Below are 21,443 nucleotides of genomic sequence, written 5' to 3'. Positions count from 1 at the left end.
TATTATTCAAATTAGTACTAATTTTCTGAAAATCGATACATTGTGTGAATAGATTGATGAATGAATGAAAGATACCCCCACAAATTTCAAGCTAGACTCATACACGGCAATATTAAGTATTACCCAAATCGTGATACCTCAGATGTTTAGCACATGCCATACAGCAGGGAATATATTTTTATTTTATGCTTGATTAACCAACCTGTTCTGTAACATACCATCTATGTTGAATAGTATTTGTTTTCATATTTCAGAGCAAACTGTCAACAAACATTTACAAAGCATATCAGATTAAGGAAACACGTTTTCAAAATGTCACATTAGTAGAATCATTGTAAATAAAGTCACTGACAACTCTCATGAACAGGTTAAGAAGTACTTTATGAAATCACTTGTACACTCTGTAGCCAAACATATAATTAACTGTTTTTCCTGTATGTTTCTTTCAGCATGGTGGCAGTGAATTCTAGGGGTCAGAGTTCAGTTCTGTCATCTATTCACGCTGAGGCCATTCCTGAATGCCAGTCACTATCTATGTGAATCACTTGTGCCTGTGTCAATTTTCTCTGGGTACTCTGTTTTTCTCTGCCTTCTAAAAACATGGAGGCCTGATTAGCTACCTTAAAGTGTATATGCATGCGCATATGTGAGTGCTTCGACTCAGCCGTATACTATAGCTTGAGAGCTTTTACTGGCTCGAGGCTAGCCCCTATCCCAGCATGCCTAGCAGTAGTTACCCAGATCTCATTTGTGATAACCCAACACTAGACCATATAACAGATAAGAGGTATACTGTACTTTACATATCTGATGACACCTGCATATAAAGATGTGATCTCTCCAACAAGGTAATAGTAGTAAACTGAGACTGACCATAAGGGATGGTATAAAGGAAACCCAGCCAGTTTAGCCAATAAAATAAGGGATTCCTCTCGATTCTCCTGGAAGGGGGAAGGAGGGGGGGGTGCAAGAAGGAAGGCGAGATCAAGGACAACAGACATGGAAAGTTACGGTGTGTACATAGCTTCTTTATGTTATGTTGTCCATATCTTGCCTTCATTCTTGCTGTTTGGGACAGCATCCCCAGCACCTGATTCTTGGGTGGCTCACTGGAAAAAATTCTTCAGAATCGTAGAACCAAAGGATGCCCTGTTCCAGGAGGCCACATCTACTTTGTAATGAGTGATAAAGGTATGAGGATTAACCCATGTAGCTGCTGCACAGATCAAATCCAAAGGCAATCTGGCCTGAAAGCAATAGAGGTAGACAAGGCCCTTGTTGAGTGCCCTTTAATTTTTCCTGGAAGTGTTTGTTTACACAAATCATAGACATGTTTTATAGCATCTGAAAACCACTTTGATAAAGTCACCTTTGAGACTGCACAACCTCTTTTATTGTCCACAAAGGATATAAACAATTGATCAGATTTTCTAAATTCCTTGGTCCTATGTAAATGGAAACGTAATTGTCTACGAACATCCGATTGATGAAGCTTATAGTCTGCCTTGTTGCCATAATTGGGGAAGAACACAGGAAGCTCTATGAATTGATTCAGATTGTATTCAGAACATACCTTGGGTAAGAAAGAGGGGTTGCTTCTGAGAGAAACCCGATCTTTATGGAAAATCAAGTAAGAGGGATGAATAGATAAGGCCTGTAATTCTGAGACCCTTCTAGCTGAGGTAATTTCAACCAAGAAAAGGGTCTTCCAAGTTAGAAATTTGAGAGGACAAGAAGCAAAAGGCTCGAAGGGAGGAAGAATCAAAATGTCAAAAACTAAATTTAGATTCCAGGGAGGAAGTGGTTCTCTTCTCAGAAGTCTTAATAGGGTAGTACTTCTTAGAAAAGCTTTGCATAACCTATGGGACATGATACTGGAACCCATTTCTCCCATATGGAAATTTGAAATGGCAGCTAACTGAACTCAGATAGTAGCTGCAGCTGCTCCTTGGTCAAATGTTTTAGCGAGAAATTAAAGAATCCTTGAAATGGAAGCCGTAAAGGGATCAATCTGATTTTTGCCTGCCAATCAAGAGAACCTCTTCCATTTACTAGCATAAAGTCTCCTAGTAGTGGGTTTATGGGAGGAAATCAAAATGTGCTGAACTGCTAGGGAAACATCGTGAAGCCTGGCTGAGACTGGAAATGGAGGAACCAAGCTGTGAGCTTGAGAGTTTGAATGCAAGGATGGACTGCGCCCGACTGATGTCTCAGAAGATTTGTCACTGGGTCCAGGATCCAAGGCTCCCCTTGCAGGTGAGGCCAAAGAAATGGGGACCATATCTGATGAGGCCAGTAAGGGGCAATGAGGATTAACTTGCACCCCAATGACTGTGCTGTCTGAAGAACCTTGGGGATCAGTGGAAAAGGTGGAAAGGCTTACAGCAGTCCTGGGGACCAATTGCGAACAAGTGCATCCCTGGGTGACTGTCCCCATGGTGGGACTATGGAAAAGTAGCTGCTGCATTTGTTGTTGAAGGGGTGGCAAACAGATCACAGCATGGCTGGCCCCATTTGTGAAAGACTAAGTCTGCAATTTCCTGCTTCAGGGACCACTCATGGGGCATCAGGATGGCCTGGCTGAGCTTGTCCACTATCACGTTGGATTTCCCCAGGATGTGCTTTGCAACCAGAAAGCACTGGGAAGACATCGCCAATTGCCAAACTCGTAGATCCTCACAACACAAGGGGTAAGACATGGTTCTACCCTGTTTGTTGATGTACCATACTACCGACATATTGTCCATTTGAATTGTTATAGTCCCTGTAGGTAGAGAGTTCTGAAGTGCTTGCAATGCCAGGAGCACTGCTCTCATCTACAGGACATTGATGTGCCAGTGGTACTCCTGTTCTTGCCAAGTCCCTTGAACAGTCTATCCCAGATAATGCCCCACCCACCCTATCTGGGAAGCATCCATGGTCACTGTGGCTACAGGTTGGGGGAGGGTAGAAATGACCTGCCTGTTCTCACCATAGTGGAGTGAAGCCACCATTCTAGATCCCTTTTGCAGGATTCCTTGATCAGAATCTGATGTGACATGGGTAAATCCTGGAATGACCACTGTGCAAATAGAAGCCACTGTATAATTCTCATGTGGAAGTGAGCCATAGGGACCAGAGTGATTGCCGTCGCCATAGAACCCAGTACTTTGAGGACAAATCTTGCTTGAATCCTCTTTTGTGTGAACAATATGACAACTTGGCGACGGATCATTAATACTCTTTCTAGAGGCAGCTTTGCTATCATGGCCCTTGTGTCTAAATTTGCCCCTATAAAGGTAATATATTGACAAGGCAACAAGGCAGACTGTTTGTATTTTATGATGATCCCAAGTTGAGAACAAAAGCAGATTGTGTATTCCCTTGCCGTGATTAGTTGATGCTTTGTGGTGGCAGTAAGGAGCCAGTCGTCTAGATATGAAAACACCCAGAATCCTTGACGCCTCAGGTGACCTGCAACTACTGCCATGCATTTGGTGAACACCCTGGGTGCTGTGGTGAGACCAAAGGGCAGAGCTCTGAACTGATTCTGACTGGCTCCCAACCAGAAGCATGGATATCTCCTTGACCGTCTGTCCATTTCTGTATGGTAGTACGCATCCTGGTGCTCGATAGAGCACATCCAATTGTACTGTTTCAGAAAGGGAAGAATGGCCTGCAGTGTTACCTTCTGGAAATTTGTTTTCTTGACTGACTTGTTTAGTCTGCTGAGATCCAAAATGGGTCACCAGTCCCCTGTTTTCTTTGGAACTAAAAAGAACCTTGAGTAAATTCTGGATCCGATTTGGTCTGCAGTGACTTCCTGGATGACTCTTTTTCTTAGCAACCTTTGAACCTCCAGGTTTGCTTGATCCTGAAGACTGGGTAGGACATCTGGGATAGAGTATTGTCTCTTTGATAGATGAAGTTTTGAGAAGGGGATATTGTAACCTCCGGATATTATGGATAGTACTCATGTATCTTCTGTGATTGTCTGCCAGGCTTTTGGGTACAAGGATAATCTCCCCCTAACAGCCTCTGGAGTCAGACAGTTTGGCATCCCTTCAGAAGCACTGGAAAGGCCTACCAGAGAAGGTATCTCCATCACCCTGGTTCTGCAGACCCCCCCCCCACTGCCACGAGGTCGGCATCTTCCATTGTTATTTCCCGCTTTGCCCCTGGGGGAAAATTCTCCATGCGTGTTAGGCAAAGCTCCCTGGGATTTCTGGAACCACATCTTTCTGCTCTTCTGGCCTTTGGGATATGGCCTAGATGTAGCAGAAAAATGTACTCCCACAGCAGAGAGACTTTTGCCATCCTGTTCACACCTAGTAAGAGTCTGTTTTACCTGAGGCCTGAACAAATGACAAAGGTGCATCCAGGAGTGTCTGCATAAGGCCACCCTGTGCCTGCCACCCTGCTCACTCCTTTGCTACATAAGAAATGAGTTGCATGGAGGAGTTAACCACTGAAGTCAGGGTCGCGAGCTGAGAAGCTGCCTTGCCCGAGGCTCCCACAGCTGTAGGATCCTGTAAGGTGTCTCCTAACTCCTTGAGGACATCTCTTTGAAGCCTTGTAAAATGGGACAAATAGTTCAGCGACCTGAGTGTAAAGATCACTGAAGAAAACATACACTTCCCATATCTGTCCATCGTACGAGATTCTTTGTTCACAGATGGACAGATGAAGAAGTTTTCGCTAATTCCTTCTTGGTGGCTGCTGCCACCACCATAGCATCAATAGGAACACCTTTAGATAAGAAGAGCCTGTCTTCGGGGGCTGTAATGAGTTTATTGGTCCTCCGTGGAACTGGTTCCATTGTATTTGGAGAGCTCCAAGCCTTCTAACTCACTACGTGCAATAGTGGGTCAAAAGGAGGAGTTACCCATGAGGTGGAGGGTTGGGAACTGAATGCATCCAGGTACACAGACTTGTCTTCAGAAGGGGCAAGGGACTTCCGGTCACCCCTCTGTCTAAGGATTTCTAAGATGTCTGAAAAAGAGACATCTTTAGAGGGGGACCGTGGGGACTCTTCTGAGTCATCCAAGTCTGTGTCTGATGTCAAGGACTCAGGGGAGTCCACATTCTTCCTCTTGCAAGTTCTCTTATCAAGGACCTCCTCCGAGGGGTGTTCAGGGGAGGTTTTGGATGAGGTGGGATCGCACAATGGGGTGTCCTGGAGCATGGGTTCCCTATGCTTGGGGAGGAGGGTAGGTTCAGAGATGAACACCGACACCGAGAAGGAGCCAGTGGAGCCAAGGTTGGAGCTGTTTCAGCAGACAGCATGCTCCTCATCACCTTGAAGGTGTTACAGTCCCAACCTGAAATAATCTCTGGCTCAGAAGAAGAAGAAGACTTCCTCCGAACTGAGGGCAATGGCTCCAAGGCCAATTTAGAAGCTGAGCTGACCTGTGCCGAAGCTCCAAGAGGGAGAGTAGGGTCAGACAAGGGTCCTATGCTGCCCCCCCCCCCTGAGCTGATGAGGGAGCATCAGCCCCCATATCCCTTGATAGCAGGTATTGAGGAGATCGGAGTGGTAGTCAGAGCCAAAAGACCAGCGGAGGTTACTGGAACCGACAGTCCCACCACTATGACTTCCATGCACTCTGGCTCCAAACTCAGAGGAGTTGGAGGAGGCATCAAGACAGGTGTTGTTTGGGCTGTTGGCACCATTTCCATCTGGGATGGGCCCAAAAGTATTTTGGCTAGTGCTGATGTCCTAAGAAGCCTCTTTACCACCCTCTCCACATCATCATCATCCAAAAGGCTCCTGGATGACCAAGGGGAGTGTGTCGAAGACCGGTGACTGCCCGCCACAGAATGCAATAATGAAAACTGTGGAACAGACCACACCAGTTCCAAGGCAAGAGACCTGGAATGCTTATGAGACCTTAATGGCTCCAAAGACACAGATGGAGCTGTAGGTGCAGATGTCTTGTCGAAACTGAACATCATGTCTGACTTAGTTTGTGGTTTATCTTTGACCTTAGACAGGTCCGAATTCACAGCCAAAAAGGATGAAGGCTTGACTTTATCCGATTTTTTAGCTGGCTAAGTCCCCTCCATGGCAGTATCAAAGGGGCTCTTCAGCAAACCTCAAAAAGCTTGTTTCTTCTACCTGCAGGACTTGTGAACTAAAGGCATTGCAGATAGAGCACGAGTCCTGCAGGTGAAGAGGTCCTAAACAATATACACAACTCGTGTGCCCATCTGTAAGGGACATCTTTTGGCAACACGAGTCGCATTTTTTGAAACCAGAAGGTTTCAAATCCTTGGCAGTATCCTTGGACTTAATATGAAACAGCACTATAACTAAGGCTATATACTACGAATTACTCTGTATAGCTAGACAAAGAGGAAAACTATTGGCAATAACAGACAAACAATATATATATATATATATATATATATATATATATATATATATATATATATATATATATATATATATATATATATATATACACACACACACACACATATATATATATATATATATATATATATATATACATATATATATATATATATATATATATATATATATATATATATATATATATATTTTTTTTTTTTTTTAACAGACAGGGAAAAAAGGAGAAAGGGGAGAGCCTCTAAGTTAAATGGCGAACTCCCACCTAAGGAAGCCTCTAACTCAAACGGCATCTCCTTAAAATTTAAAGGAAAGGCAAGAAGGAGAAGAAGAACCCTCTAATTTAAACGGGTTTGAAGGAGGGGTAAGGCCCGAGAGAAAAAACAGTTAATTTACACAACAAACAAGTTACTCTGATGGGATATGGATAGATATACATGCTAAGGACAACTACAGATAAAATAATTAAGCTAAACTGGAAATATTAGCTGAAAATATAATAATAGAAAGGACACTTAGCCTGAGCCAGTATCTGCAATCTCAACGCTGCAAGCGGCAAACAAGATCTGGGTAACTACCGCTAGGCATGCTGGGATAGGGGCTAGCCTCGAGCCAGTAAAAGCTCTTGAGCTATAGTATACGGCCAAGTCAGAGCCAAGGATCGGCTCCGAATCCAAACAGCAAGAACGAAGCCAAGATATGGACAACATAACATCATAATTTTCCAAAAAAAGATAGATTCTTTCTTAATAGAGTCTCCACAGAGCACCACCAACATTCTGCAGAATATTTTTTTTTTAATTCTAAACTCCTATATGTGATATCTAATAGCTTACCTGAGTCATATTGTAATATTTTGAAAAGATCGAAAAAGCAATCTCAAGTTTAGCTAACTGCTATCCTAGCCATTGCAAGTTAGGGCATGGAAGAAGCCTGCTTTATGGGCTATGTAATAAGTTGAGGGATAGTGCAGTCACAAACTAAGAAAACTGAAACAATGCAAAACTAGCCACACATACCAATAAGAAAGAGATTAATGATTTTTTTTGTGTGGATAGCTATTACTGCAACATTATCCCTAATTATACTGCCACTATTTGCCCCTTGAGTGACCTGACAAAGAGAAAGACTCCCTTTAAGCTTAAGTGGACAGCTGAAACAGAACAAATCTTTGAGAAACTAAAAGACCTGCTGTTTTAGAACCAATACTAATGGACTTTTCCAAGAATTTTTTAGTGCAACCTGATGCCTTCTGAGGTAGCAATAGTTGCAGTCTTGTTTCTGATTATAATAGATGGGGATGAGCATCTCCTCCATTATACAAGTAGAAAACTCAGCAATGCAAGCTAGGTAATTCAACTATAAAATTAAAGTGCTTTGCTACAAAAAAGGGCCTTCACCACCATGAAGTACTTTTTATGTTCAGCACTTGACTATGTCTCTGTACAATGTATCTGCCATTATAGGGGATTGTAAACCAAATTTTACAAATAGCTTTGACTCTCAAGTCTTATAATTCTAAAGCCTTACATCATCCATGCTACAGCCATGCGAATGCAGATGGGCTATCTTGGGCTTGCATCCCATCCAATAGTGCTAGAATTGGTGATTCTGCACTGAAGGAGTGATCATGTGACACACTGAGTGCTCTGCCTAGGACAAATGATAAAAAAGTGTAGCCCTGTGTTTACTATTCCCTTTACCAGAGAGAAATAAACAGACAAAGGAAACCACTGATTTAATTCTGAGGCAGGCGGGCAAACAATGTAGAGCAAACTGTCCAAGGAATGTGGTCTCTAGGTGTATATCATGAGGGATTAGATTATCTGTGTTTAGAAAGGGTTCACCTCCAGTGAAGTGCATGCGAAGGTCAAAGGCAGTTAAGAAAGAGTTTAAGAAATTTGGAAAAAGGGTAAAAGTTGTTCTGCAAAGGCAAATCTAGTGCTGTTACTCATGTATCTAGGGTAGTGTATTGAAGAAAAATGACTATGCTTCTTTTCTGACCAACTTTGAGAAAAAATGTTGTATAACCAATATGAAGGTGTAATAGAATTGAATTATGTGAAATAACACTGAATTTGGAACTGGAGTACGCTAAGATCCCATCTGCACTGCTATAAGTTGACTGGGTTTTAGGGAATCAGATTTACTTCTTGCTGAAAGCAGACCAGAAGTATATTTGCGACTGGATTCCTCTTTGTTACTCCCCATAGTTTAGGTTCATCCTTTATAAGTAAACCTCAATTTATACTTCTAAAGCTGGCTCTTGAAAAAAATGTTTCCATTGCTTCAGGGACAGTGAATTGTTAGTGTGTGTGTGTGTGTGTGTGTGTGTGTGTGTGTGTGTGTGTGTGTGTGTGTGTGTGTGTGTGTGGCAGTGGAGTTTTTAACCAGATTGTTTAATGAAATCTTGGAAAGTGAGAGGATGCCTGAGGAATGGAGAAAACGTGTTTTGGTACCGATTTTTAAGAATAAGGGTGATGTGCAGAGCTGTAGTAACTACAGAGGGATTAAATTGATCAGTCACAGCATAAAGTGATGGGAAAGAGTAGTGGAAGCAAGGTTAAGAAGGGACGTGATGATTAGTGATCAGCAGTATGGTTTCATGCCAGGAAAGAGCACTACAGATGCGATCTTTGCTCTGAGAGTGTTGATGGAGAAGTACAGAGAATGTCGGAAGGAGTTGCATTGTGTTTTTGTAGACTTAGAGAAAGCATATGACAGGGTGCCTAGAGAGGAGTTGTGGTATTGTATGAGGAAGTCAGGAGTGTCAGAAAAGTATGTAAGAGTGGTACAGGATATGTGCAAGGGTAGTGTGACAGCGGTGAGGTCTGCGGTGGGAGTGACGGATGCATTTAAGGTGGAGGTGGGGTTACATCAAGGATCATCTCTGAGCTCTTTCTTATTTGCAATGGTTATGGACAGGTTGACAGATGAGATCAGACAGGAGTCCCCGTGGACTATGATGTTTGCAGATGACATTGTGATCTGTAGTGAGAGTAGGGAACAGGTGGAGGAGACCCTGGAGAGATGGAGATATGCTCTAGAGAGAAGAGGAATGAAGGTCAGCAGGACTAAGACAGAATATATGTGTGTGAATGAGAGGGAGGATAGAGGAATCGTGAGGATGCAAGGAGTAGAGGTGGTGAAGGTGGATGAGTTTAAATACTTGGGTCAATAGTTCAGAGTAACGGTGAGTGTGGAAGAGAGGTGAAGAAGAGAGTACAGGCAGGATGGAGTGGGTGGAGAAGAGTGTCAGGAGTGATTTGTGACAGACGAGTACCTGTAAGAGTGAAAGGGAAGGTCTACAAGAGGGTAATGAGACCAGCTATGTTATATGGGTTGGAGACAGTGGCATTGACAAAAAGGCAGGAGTTTGAGCTGGATGTGGCAGAATTAAAGATGTTAAGATTTGCACTGGGTGTGATGAGGGTGGACAGGATTAGGAATAAGTATATTAGAGGGTCAGCCCAGGTTGGAAGGTTTGGAGACAAAGCCAGAGAGGCACGATTACATTGGTTTGGACATGTGCTGAGGAGGGATGCTGAGTATATTGGGAAAAAGATGCTAAGGATGAAGCTACCAGGTAACAGGAAAAGAGGAAGGCCTAAGATAAGGTTTATGGATGTGGTGAGAGAGGACATGCAGGTGGTTGGTGTGACAGAGCAAGATGCAGAGGACAGGAAGAAATGGAAACAGGTGATCTGCTGTGGTGACCCCTAACGGGAACAGCCGAAAGATGATGATGATGATGATATATATATATATATATATATATATATATATATAGAGAGAGAGAGAGAGATAGACAAAGATAGTTGTTTGTATGTTTATGCATATATATATATATATATATATATATATATGTATATATATCTCTATAGATATATATATATATATATATATATATATATATATATATATATATATATATATATATATATATATATATATATACAGTATATGTATATATTTTATACATATGTATAGAGACACACATATGCACACACCTCACATACCCGCAAACACACACACACACACACACACACACACACACACACACACACACACACGTGCAGGTCTACGTGTGGTTAATGTTTTATGGTTTCTTGTAGTTTTCATTACTTTTAGTTCATAGACATAAATATATACACATAGGGTGAGTACAGTACTTTTGTTATTTTTTGGAAATGTTTATAAACTAGAGGAATTACTTTACTTGTTGGATGATACGCATTATTTAACTTTGCATTAAGAGCTCACTGGTGTTTACTGGAATCAAACCCGAAATATGACAAGACAATCTGACTTAGATTGGTGGTTCAGGTACATTAAAGTCTTGGGTGGGGCATGGTTAGCATTTGATGGGCATATCTCTTAGATCCTGACAAAGGTCAAGACCTGTAGACATAGTCTGCTGTGTTGGAGGCAAGCGGGCAGTGAACATTGGTCTGCTTGGGATCAGGGTGGATACATCTCTTAGGCCATACCTCATTCTCATTCAGCTTACAGTGAGCCAATCATTCCATGGGACTGTGACAGCTGCTTGGCTTGCATTCTCACCAGTTTTTAATAGCTTCCAGGAGTGGGCCAACCCAGTTCAAAGGGTGAAGAATGCCAGGTATCTTAATATATGCTTAAGGTACACACCTGGAATAGATGAATTCAGGGCACATAGATGAGCCTTACTGCCAAAGAGGCAACTGCCCACTGACCTACTGAATGTCTAGTAAAATAAAACTACATAAATAAATGTGTGTATTAATCAGAGCTTGGCATATAACTACAGTTTTCTACTCTTGTTATTGCTGCCTCATTATTCTCATCACTGCCCCTAACTACCACCCTATTTCATTGTTCCTAAGTGGGCTCTTTCCTTCTACCCCTGCCTTCTTCTGTTTAATATCACCGTGACCTCTTACCAGCTTCTTACTTTCCAGACCCCATCTTCTAATGCCCTTTACTTATTCTCCTCCCATGACTCCTAGTACTGCCATACATGGTCCATGTTCACCCCAAAGGCCCAAATCTCAGTATCTGCACCTCTAGGAAGTGAGGTTACTGGAGTATTTTATGTCCTACAATCCTTGGTCATTCTGCTGTCTCATTCTTGTCCTCCTGTGCACACCCCTTACTCCCCCTTGACTGGGTAACATTTAACCACCCCAGTAGTCCTTATCATCATCTTCCAGGTATGGAGAAACTCTTCTAGTCTTTGTTCTACCATAGACTCAGCTTTCTAAGTTGATCCCAATTTTATAACAAAGGTTTTATATAAGAGTTCAAAGTAAGGGATCCAAACGCTTACAGATTGGCACGAATGTCACAAGTAATCTTTAATGCCTTTTGGAAATAAATACTAAGAGGTGGAAAAGATTAACAGCAGTAATACAAATGTCCACTAATCAGGAAGGGCATTTGTTGCTAAAATGATATACTGAATTAAGTGAGACCTGAGTCACATTGTTATCCACAAGGCAGCAGAGTTGCAATAGTGTTGATAGGTATTTCTCCCAGTGGATACTGCTGCCGTGGAAAAGACTCCCAATCCACATAAAACATAGTTCATCCTGTCCATTTTCAAGTGCAACTTAGATCTATGTATGGGAAACAGAAAAGGTACCACAGGACTGCCCCCATTTAATACTAATAGACAGAGGCAGCTTCTACTTTTTATCCTATACATGGGTCCCCTCAAATTATCTGTCATATGATATGATCCGAGTTATTCTCATTAGGAGCAATATATAATTATCGACCATGGGATGGGTAAGGCCAATCTATCAGTCAGTCTCAAAACAAGGATAGAGCTTTGTAAAAAAGAGGTCAACAATAGTATGCCAACAAACAAAACAACAAAACAGAACCTCAATCTCCACCAGATTTAACAAAAGACAGACCAAAGCTTTTGGGATAATTCACATCTTCAATATTCATATATAGAATATTGAAGAAGGGAAGTATCCCTAAAGCTTTGTTTTGTCTTTTGTTCAATAAATTTGGTGGAGACTGAGGTCCGGTTTTATTTTGTTTTAAGGTCAGTCTATGCCAAATAGAATAGGTTATTTTGAGCATGAAAAGAGAAAAACAACCCGCAAATGCAGCTAGCCTAGTATTTACCTATGGAGCTATGAATCTATGTGGTGGGGTATTCTTAAGCAGAAGAAAGTGAGTACTGATATTACAGAATAATTTGTCATTATTGTCTTACTGTGCTCAGCTCTGAAGAACAGATCTTCCAGAGAGGAGAAATGTAGAATAAAATATGTTTGCAGGATTACAGATAAAATGGTGTCAGAGCTATAGCGTTTGCAGCTTGTGGGGAATAAATGACCTCCAAGTGTAAAGCATTGAGTGAATCATTCAGAAAATAAGATGAGACTTTTGTTTGCTTGTTGGCTAGAAATAAAGTAACGGAGGATATCATATTCTTGAGGGAGTGGGATCTTGCTATGCTGAAGAGTTCGGTTTCAGTGGAAATTTATTAACATAAATTATTTAGTCAGTGGTGAATACCTGAAGCAGACTTTCCTCTTGGATATGAGTACAAAAGCTCTGCATGACTTTATGAATGTATTGGATCTGAATGAGGAAATTTTGGGAATGAGAACCAAGCTAGAATTTGTTTTTATTTGATTTTTATTCATCTATAAAAGCTTTTTATTTTTTTTCCTGTTTAACCCATTTTTGTTTATATTAGGTGAAAACTTGTCTGTTCTGGTCTGTACTGAAAATGGGCCTAACATGCTTTGTTAAGATGCTTAGCAAGCTTCAGTCAATCAATCCGTCAGTCACGCAGTAACCTACATTGCTGTTAATAAATGTAGAATATCTGAAAGCAGTGAACTATAAGCATAATGCACAACTTATTTAATTTGATCATCATTTCATTATTCTGTACATTTCTGCATTCAATACTTTTCCAAGAAAGTGATAAGACAAAACAGCCTGTGTTCGGCATGTTATCTTCCATTTTTCACAGTCATTACTGAACTCAGATTCTTTATTTTATTCTTTGGTACCTAACTCTTGATATTCACTGTAACTGGGTCATTTTCTAAAGATATTATTATCTACTTGACTTTGCTGTGGAGAAAAAAATGATGCTTGCACCCCCCAGCCGATTTTCTAGAAGCATCAGATTTATTGATGATCAATTTATACTCAGTGTGGCTTTCAAAGTGAATTTCTCTCTCACTTTCCTTTGCTATATACCAGGTATTTTGAGTAGTCATGAAAAATGAGATACCTGCATCATACTTTCTTTGAAAACCGCACCGATTTTGTATCATTTGAATCAATTTTCTTAAAATTACTCTATAATTCAGATATGCAATTTAGCCTAAACAAGAACCCTTTGGAATCATTTTCTAAATATGCAAATTGAAGAAAGTAGTGCTGTTTGATGAAATTGTTCCTTATTAATAAGTCACGTTTTTTAAACAATGTGTGATTTTCTGAAACAAAGGAGTTAAATAAAGAAGACAACAATGGCAAGGTTACCTCAGACTCTGGTGACATTTCCTAACATCATTCAAAAGGGTTGTACCAACTTCAGGTCACTTATTCAATACATATTTAGTGATACCATGCCCTTCCCAAAGCTCCTGGGTCTAGCATTGAATCCTAATTTGTCATTATTGTATGTACATATGGAGTTTGTATGTTCTCTCTTTGTCTGCATGAGCTTCATGCAAGTACGCTGACTTCCTCTCATATCCTCAAAATGTGCTTTGCTGAGTGCATGAAACTGCCCAATTATATAGTCAAAGGATTCAATTAAAACAGTACACTTTGCCTTTGTACTGTTAATGTTAAAGGTATTTACATTATTTAAAACTGTCTGTCTTTAGAGGGAACTTTTTCAATGTTACTCTGTACAGTCCCAGGTCTGTATGTTTTTCCCAGGAACTAGGCTGTAGGTTACAGTTCATAACTAGAAGATTCAGTGATGCATTAATTCTAGCTCGTAAACAAACTTAGCTGATCGTCCATCATGGCACATTCAACATAGACCCCAAATGGGCCACTCAACTCCAAAGAATTACAAATCTTAAGGCAGAGCCTCTGCTTTAACCCACACTGATCCTTCAGTTATTTGGGTTTTCTTATTATTAGAGATATTGAAACCAGAGCTGGATCATGATCAAATGGGGACTTAGGCAGTATGTAATGTACCAGGGCTCCTCCACAGCCATTTTGATTACTTCTCTCTCTCTCTCTCTCTCCCCAGTTATAATGAACACTGTTCAAAATTGTCAGTATTCATATTATTTTCTTCTTACTTTTGAAGTGAAGACAGAGATGTGGATATTTACCCTTTGTTGGCCAGGTTAGTTCCACTAGGCTAAATTGGTTCTTTTCAGTAGAGACCCTTGGTGACATTAATATTACTAGGAGAAGTTTGGCCAGAGCACTGGGGAACATCTTCTTACTCTTTTCAATAGCTGAGGTAGATGTAAAAGTTCTCACAGCACCTACAGTTAACAAAGGGAGATGGGGCCTCTGTTAAATATCTCATAAAAGGACAGCACACTCAGGAGTTCAGCACCCCTCTTATACTGCATTGCACTGTCAGCAATCCATCTACATGGTGTGGGTGTAGAACCTACAGTCTTCTGCACCAAAGGCAAATATGGTATTTCTTATTGTCCTAACACTGGTTTCAAATTTTATGGCACAAACATTGATGGCCATTTGCTAAACAAAACAGTTGCACATTGAAAACAGACTTATCACGAGCAACAATAAACTCCTTTTCACTTGAAGTTCACATACACCAAAAATTTATTAAAATTCATATTAACTGAAAATGCATTGAAACTCACATTCATTGAGAATACACCTGGCTATTGGTGGAGTAAGTGTACCTTGGTCCATGGGATGTATTCAAACCGTAGCCTCCTGCAGGTTCAAGACCTTGCACAGATGCATGTGCTATTTGATTTTCCTTCCTGATGTAATGCATTTCTTGTTAAAAACAGCAACATGTATTAGAGCGCATTTTAAATTTGCAGTTTTGACAGCTTGTTTCATTAAGCAGCGAAACAAAATGTATGACCCAGTAAATGACAAAAGTACCCCTTTCAGAACATCTCAATAAACTCTAATGACTAACTGTAATAATAAAAAAAAGATCTGGTAGTCATAGCTCTGAAATTAGCATTTTTGTATGAGAAGAAGCCCCTGCAGTGTCCCCCACATCCTCTGATAGTTATATATTTATATATTAATTCTGAAGTTGCATGACAGTGGGGAAATGGTAAATTTCCAAAACTCCACTATACCATGATCCCACTCCTAATAAAGTGGATACACCTGATTTCAGTGTAATTAAACATTACCCAAACATTACACTGCCATATCCGTATATGCATGTGTATATGTAAATGTGTATGTATACGTATTTATACATACATAAATGCACACAATTCTATCAGTACAAACATACATACATATTTCTCTGGAATGGATATTACCATAGGGTCTGTGGGGGGATGACATGTTCTCTGGAATGGGTATTACCATGGGGTCTGTGGGACATCACGTTCTCTAGAATTGGTATTACCATGAGGTCTGTGGATGGATGTCATGTTCTCTGGAATGGGTATTACCATGGGGTCTTTGGGGGATGTCATGTTCTCTGGAATTGGTATTACTATGGGGTCTGTGGGGGGGTCTTTGTGTTCTCTGAATGGGCATTACCATGGGGTCTGTAGGGGGACATCATGTTCTCATATTTCTTTATAGTTAGTGAATAGGGAGCCAATGTATTGTGATTGGTGATGAAGTACTGCTCAACTATTGTGATACATGATTATGCAGATACTCATACACACACATACACACATCTGCACATGTTTTTTTCTTGCATTGAATGTTTAATAACTAATTTGTCTAGTTTATGTAAAATAATCCCCTGGTACCCGCAGATAATGTAAATGGCATTTGAAGTCCCTCTGCATGCTGTTAGAAACCAGCTAGTGCAGAGCCGGATTGCTTGGTCAGGCACTGTTGGTTTATGTTGCATGTTTCAGGACCACATTTTGGATATCTTAATTTCTGACATATTTAGTAGCTCCTTCATATGTGTGCTCTGTTTTTGATACTGATTCATCTAGTCCTACAGATGTTGGAAAATTGCCTGATCTGAAATGTCTTTGTTTAACATGTATGTCTGTTACTGTCTGATACTTAAGCGCACATTGTTAAGGCTCTGATTACCAATCAGCTTTATCCTGTAAATCCTAAGTTCAATTCCCTCAGTCTCCATTTGTTTTCTGTCTGACTGACTGAGCATATGATTTAACCAGTGTTCCTCAATGAAGTCTGAAAAGATAACATTTGTGTATAGTGGAATTATCTGGTTAACAAATAAAGTTTAAAAAAGTTAACATGGAATTTGTTGCTGGGTTCTATGAATATGCACAGCTATGGATTGAAATGTTTATGTCTTGCAATGAGGTAATATTTTTATTGACTTCGTCTGTTGACTATTGGTATGATAGTGATGCAAGCGTGTGTGTGTGTGTGTTTGTGTGTGTGTGTGTGTGTGTGTGTGTGTGTGTGTGTGTGTGTGTGTGTGTGTGTGTGTGTGTGTGTAAAAGAGTTCAGTTATACCTGACTAGGTAGATGCGCTGGCCTCCTTGTTCAAATATAGCTAGGACACAACTGTACCATACTGAAACAAAAAATAACAGTAGGAAAAGAGTCAGAAAGTTATGCTTTGACAAAAACTGATAACATGCATTTTAACAATTGACAACACTTTGCATGAACTGAAAAAAAATGACTGAAACAAAAAATAACAGTAGGAAAAGAGTCAGAAAGTTATGCTTTGACAAAAACTGATAACATGCATTTTAACAATTGACAACACTTTGCATGAACTGAAAAAAAATGAAACTGTTCATGCATACCAGTCAACTCAACAAATATCTATGCAAGTATAACTACAGCCAAGGAAGGTTAGGCAGCCAAATGTACTGTTTTGTAAAATATATATTGCAGTTTTTATTTACATAACTGGTGTGTAAACACATATTTGTTCAGTATAAGAACGGAAATGCCCAATGTCTGTATAGAAAGCACCTGGAACCCTAACATATGTTGATATATGTCTGTGTTTATTATACACCTTAACTAGTCAGTCTCTGTACCCCTTTCCATGGTTGACTTAAAGTACATTTGATGTGTTCATTGTTTATAGCTGATTTACTCAAAAAATGTTCGCAGATCATGTCACCCATAGAATATCTACACTTGCCAGTTTGCAGTTTACCTGCAGTTTTACCCTGAATTGGCATTTCATAGAAACTATTTTTTGCCGTAATTCCTCTAGTTGGTGTGACTTTGGAGTTGGTTATGTAAGTAAAGAGGAATGGGGCCACCCCCCCCCAACCTCCCCAACACACACACACACACACACACACACACACACACACACACACACACACACACACACACACACACACACATACACACACACAAACACACACACACGCACACACACACACACATACAATTGGGATGATGACATTTTGGCACAAGGCAGGAATAACTACAGACTACAAATTCTGTGAAACTACATTTGGGAAGCTGCATTCCAGGAAACATAGTATATATGTCTTTAGTAACAGGAGCTCACTGTATCTGGCATTCAGACCTGGTGATATTGTTTGTGGTTAACATGCAAGGATCCTGAAAGAGTATTCTGTGCTGTATAAGAAAATATGCATCCATCCACCCTAACTGGTTAAAGAAATAACAGTGCATGATGGGATATATGCATAGTGCAGTGCCCGCTTAGAGGACAGAGATATGCTCACATGTGGAGCTGATGTTCAATTAGTATGGTGATTGTTTCAGTGTACTTCTTCTCAATATAAGTAAACTGAAGCTTTTAGACCCTTTGAAGCCATATACTGGGCCACAATGGTAATGACTATGCATGTGAACATTTCAAAGACCCAAACTGAGCAGGACATATTAGGCAGGTGTGAAACATCTGAAGCAATCAGATAAAAACACAAATAGAGGACTCTAGCCAGAATTGAACCTTTAACATATGAGATAGCATTAATCAATGTGCATCTGTGTTATACAACCTACTATAAGAAACATGGCTCATTCTAAACTGTTGATATACTCACTATGTTTTAAAAAGTCAGTATGGTATATGTCTGTAGCTATGTCCAATGTATGATGTTACTGTACTCACTGTATAAAGGCTGTGTTCCTAGTACATAGAGATGGAATGCCTATTATCTTGCATTAGAATGTCAATGTCTACAGCAGTAGTGTCAGGTGTATGAGCTGATGAAATGTATATTAAAATGGCGTAGCCAATATGTAGAATGTTTGTGCACAGTCTGTATGCAATGAGTAACCATTGGAGCCTTATGATGATGTCCCATTTTCTACAGTTCAGGAGTACATTGCCAACATGCCTACAGCACAGAAAGTATGATTATAGTGTCCCATGCCAGAAAGTATTATTTTTTTAAACAGCTTTATTGAATTATCACTTGTGACATAGGCAAATTTACAGTTATACAAAAGTTATCAAACTGTATTAAATTAACATTAACAAACATTATACTTCACATATATTGTTATATATCATATAACCTAAGCAATATTACATAAATTATTCAGTTTCTGCCCCTTTTTTTAAACAATGAACAACATTATTAAACCATCACCTTCAACATAAGCAATCATACAATTATATAAATGACACACTGATACAGTCCTAGTTGCAAGCATTTTACATCACAAACCATACTGATACACACCCAGTTGCAAACATTATATATCACTTATAATATACCCAATCATTTTTAGTTAAACATTACATAGCGCTTTTAAGTCCTTCCTTCTTTTAAACCTTACCCCCTTATGTATTGTTCTTGCAATTTCCATTTATTCCTATGTAGCTTGTTCCTACCCTTTTCTAAAGATCTCAGTTCCAGTTGTTTTATCTCTGTTACTCTATTCACTACTTCTAATATAGTCAGTTTAGATTTTGATTTCCATTTTCTAGTAATTGCTTTTTTGGCAACCACCATAATTAGACACAGCAAGGCCTTACCATGTCTATGTAATTCCGATTCTGGATCATAGCTTAGAAAAATCATCTCCCTCGTCACACCAATCTGTCCACCCAGCATCTCTGATAGTGCATCCCGCAGGGACTACTTAAAGTCAGTGAATCCACTGCACTCACAGAAAATATTTTCCCAAGTACCTCTTTCTTCCCCATCACACCTCCAACATTTGCTGTCTACCTGAGGAAATATTCACTGGGCTCTACTTGGGGCATAAAAATATCTATGTAAACATTTCCACGCAAAAATCCTAAATCTTCTAGATTTGCTGCATATTTGGGGGACATACATATATTCCCCCCACTGTTTCTTTGTGAATTGCTTATCCAATCTCTCTTCCCAATCCTTCCTAACCTCCAATGATAAGCAGATGTTCTTCGTGTTTCACTGTTGCTGTTTAAATAAGTCACAAAACCGACAGTGAGGTACATCGTGGTCAGGGCCTAGGCAAGGAATACAGTATGAATGAAAATCTTTATGAGGTATTTGCTTTCCACAAGAAATGCAATTATTTACTTTTACTGACATTGGTTTATAGCAAGAAAAAGTTTCCCCAATGGGGTACTTAGCTTTTAGTTAAAGACTTCGGTTCTGAAACTCGAAAACGAAAATTTCAAGAGTCGGCCGACCGGCACTTGTGAACTGTTTCTGCTTCGGGCACCGCACGGCAAAAAAGACTGATGTAATGACGTTGGCTGCATGTTTTATACCCCTGATGACCTGACGTCACAGAAGAAGAGACAGCAACCGACGTAGGACCCAAGACTTTGTTAATCAGGCCTACTGAGGGCTACTGCAAGCAGATAACCCAAATGTAATGACTGCAACAGTGAATAAAATTGAACATCTACATTTATGGTAAGTGTACACAGCTGTAGTTTGCCTGCATCCCAATGGCTGCCGCATCCATGTTCTGTCAAGTACTGTGCAGGTACATATTACATGTCTTGTACTGGAATGCCCATTCTTTAGAGCTCTTGGCCCAGGTACTTTGAAATGATGATCCCAACGCATAAAGATAATGCTGTCAGGATATATAATTAATTTTCCTCTGGGAGTTAATACAGTAGATCTTACCTCTTAGTTGTTAATGAGCTATAGCCAAGGGTACAGTGTTTGATTACTTCCACCTCTATTTGACTTCTCTGAGACTCTGAGCAAGCCATTAAAAAGGACATTGCTCCCAGGTTGCCCCTGAAAAGGGACACTCTGTTCTGTGGATTCACCTGGTTAACAAATAGATAAAAATTAAAATCATGCATCAGACTAACTCATGTTTGATTCGGGCCTAAAGAGCATCTAGATCTGCTCCCCTTATGCATGTGTATTAACCCTAACCTTGCATCTGTCTCTAGCCCCAAGCCTGCATATTACCTTATGCAAAACCTTTCTCTCTCATAGTACTGTTAAATGACACATCCAAACATACTACCCAAGTATTTCACACACACACATTCACACACACACACACACACACACACACACACACACACACACACACACACACACACACACACACACACACATGATTAAAACTATCCCCTTACCTAGCTCTTACTCTGACCCCCAAACCACACATACTCTCATGCAAATGGCTACGCCTAATGCTGAAACTTTCCTAAACAAATCCCAAACCAAGAACATCTTTTTGAAGTTATCAAATTCAGCAATCAGCACAATTGCCGAAACAGACATTTGACACAAAAATACAGCAGTTTAGTCGGTCAACAAAAACAATATTTGAGAGACTAAACTGCAACCCTAAAGTATTTTGATTATAGGAATAGTTCTAAATACTTAAATCTTTTTTTTTCATTTCTACAGGCATATATATATGGGAAACTAATATTTGGATATCAATCTTTTCATGAACCAGTATTACAATTTTTATTTAATATAGAAATATACAGATGCAACAAAACTCACAGGCACAGGAACATGACATTTTTGATAAAACTATGTAATACAATATTATTGCATTC

At 39.9% G+C, this 21,443-nt stretch overlaps 1 long non-coding RNA gene across 1 annotated transcript in view; it reads right to left on the bottom strand.

The window, feature by feature from the left end:
- Positions 1-21,443, bottom strand: part of LOC122817393 — a 55,709-nt gene that overhangs the window by 33,705 nt on the left and 561 nt on the right. The window contains exon 2 of the long non-coding RNA XR_006367233.1: positions 16,973-17,033. This is a non-coding gene — a long non-coding RNA (uncharacterized LOC122817393). The remainder of the gene's footprint in view (positions 1-16,972; positions 17,034-21,443) is intronic.

This window comes from Protopterus annectens, chromosome 12.part0, assembly GCF_019279795.1.
Source record: "Protopterus annectens isolate FY-2018-M chromosome 12.part0, PAN1.0, whole genome shotgun sequence".
Taxonomy (NCBI): Eukaryota; Metazoa; Chordata; order Ceratodontiformes; family Protopteridae; genus Protopterus; species Protopterus annectens.
The sequence above is the reverse complement of the archived record's forward strand: the minus strand, read 5'-3'. Positions and strand labels throughout refer to the sequence as shown.